The 2,261-nt window shown below is 57.2% G+C and overlaps 1 protein-coding gene across 3 annotated transcripts in view; it reads left to right on the forward strand.

The window, feature by feature from the left end:
* ZBTB25 (zinc finger and BTB domain containing 25) overlaps positions 1 to 2,261 on the forward strand; it is a 25,224-nt gene that overhangs the window by 19,348 nt on the left and 3,615 nt on the right. The gene's annotated exons all lie outside the window — the stretch shown is intronic.

Raw genomic sequence — 2,261 nt, forward strand, 5'->3', positions numbered from 1 at the left:
AAAAAAAAAAGCGCCCCGACTGCGAGGCGCGCGCGGAAGCGGCCGCTCTGCGCGGAAACTCCTGGCCTCGCTGCAGCCGCGAGGCGCCGCAGCTGGCGCCGAGCTCCGCCGCAGATCACGGGGACAGCGCCCGGCGCCGCTGCTGCCGCCGTGTTTTCCTGCCTCCCCTCCCCGGGATGGGTTTTTCCAGGCCCCCTCGCTTCCCAGCCCCGCTCCCGCCTGCCCGCCCCGCAAGGCTGCTGCAGAGCATCGCCCGTTCTGCCCGTCTCCTGTCTTGCCACTTGACTTCTCACCCCCGAGTTGACATCTGTCATTCGGGGTGTTTAATCTTCCCAGCTGCTTGGTTTGGGCGCTGTTTCTGAGATACCTTGTGCCTTCTGCTTGCTGTGGCTAATCAAGAGTGCCCTGAGCACCAGGCAGGATGAGAGGGGAAATTAATTGCAGCAAAGTCAAGGATTCAATTACAAACTCCAAAATAGCTACCAAAAAAAAAAAAAAAAAAAAAAGATAAAATCTCATAGCCTTAAAATATATCACCCAACTCCCTGCTCCAACGATCCCCAGGGTTGCTCCAAGGCCGCTTACGCCTGGAAGCAAATGGGCCAAATCAGATTAATCGAGTCCCAGCATCCGAGTTGGACCCTGTTCCTACCCCTGTGCAYGTTTGGGGATTTTCCAGACGCTATTGAATAAAAGCGGTGCTTTCAAAACGCGTCTCCGGAATCCCCCGAGCCGTGACCGTGGCGCGGGGTGGCCTTTGCACAGCCGTGGTGGCCACGCGGTGCTAGGGCCCCTCTGAAAGAAGCCACATGTGACAACCTCTTCTTGGGCGTTTTTCTGATTTTGTAGGAGTTCAGTAAGCAGCCTCCACAAACTGACACTATAAAGGCTTTCAGAGCGCTCCGAAAAGCTTTTGTCATAAGGCACAGCAGTCTAGCTCCCCTGGGAATACAGGGCCCTTGGGAATGTGCCGCCATCCTCATCTCCTCCCAGCCCTTCCGCCTCTGCCCACGCCCGCTTGGGAGCTCCGGCTGCCGCAGGGCAACCGGAGYGGCTCCTCGCGGCCCCTGGCACTCGCACCCTTGCAGCAGCCTCCCACAAAGCTTCTTTTTCTCTCTATTTCTGTTTCCTTTTTGAAACTTTCTTGGCCACTTCTGCACTTAAGGGCTCCTCTGGTTTGCTGTGGGGCTATCCCGGTGCCTGCTCCAGCCCGGCGGTGCCGGCTGTACCGGTTGCAATCTTTCAGGGTGTGCTTTATCCGCTGCTGCGTTTCACAGCGAACGCTGCCGCCAGCTTTCACTTCTCCCATCTGTGCGGCTCGAATGCTCTGCAAAGGCCTCTTTGGACCAGTTTCAACCTAAATAACACGTAAATAATTAATCATTTAAATAAATAGCGTGCTCTCTGCAAATAGCAGCTCACCCTGCCCGTGGGTTAATAGATACATCAAATAGCACAGGACTGGGTACAAAACCTTGAGCCGCCCACTGCTAACCTTTGCTGAGAAGAAAAGCAGATCCCGACACTAATAGCAAGGGCAGGATTACAGCTCCATCAGATCCCAATCCTGGCCTTCAGGATGCTCCCTGACCCCAGAGCTCCTATAATTAAAAAGCAGGAAATGGAGCCCAGCGTGAGGAAGGCCGGGGCTGCGGGCTTGATGCTACGCAGCGATCCCGCGGCCCAGCAYGATGCTCCTCTGCCTGTGTCGCCTCCAACGGCTCTCCATGCATGGCCTTGGCTCCGGAGCCCTCTGCCATCCCGGCCTGCCCGGGGAACCTGGGGAAACAGCAACGCGATRTGTTCTGGGGGGAGCGGGTTGCCATAAACTTTCAGAACCATTGGAGTAAGCCTGGTGATGAGTCACCATTAAGGACGATAGGAAAGCGAAATGCAAATTATCAAAGGCTTGGAGAAAACCAGAAAGGCCCATCGAAGACAGAGGACAATTAAAAAATCAAATGAATATCGACTCCGTTGATGGAGGCAGCGGCCGGAGCCTGGAGGGCGTCCGGGGGTTGAACTGCGGATGCTGTAGGCAGGGCCACGAGGCGTCGGGGAGGCCGACCCGAGCGACTCAAAACGACACGAGCAGCCTCAAACAAGGCAAATCCCCGCGAACCGCCCCAAACACGCACGCCGAGCGCGGCCTTTCCCGCTTTTATTTATTTCACTTCTGCGCGTTCCTTCCCCTTCCCCTGCCGTGCCGCCCCCGCGGGCCCGGCGCGGCGGCAGCAGGAAGCGCGGGGCCGCCGCGCCCA

The sequence above is a fragment of the Nothoprocta perdicaria genome, unplaced genomic scaffold (assembly GCF_003342845.1).
Source record: "Nothoprocta perdicaria isolate Ctin4 unplaced genomic scaffold, notPer1 scaffold_223, whole genome shotgun sequence".
Taxonomy (NCBI): Eukaryota; Metazoa; Chordata; class Aves; order Tinamiformes; family Tinamidae; genus Nothoprocta; species Nothoprocta perdicaria.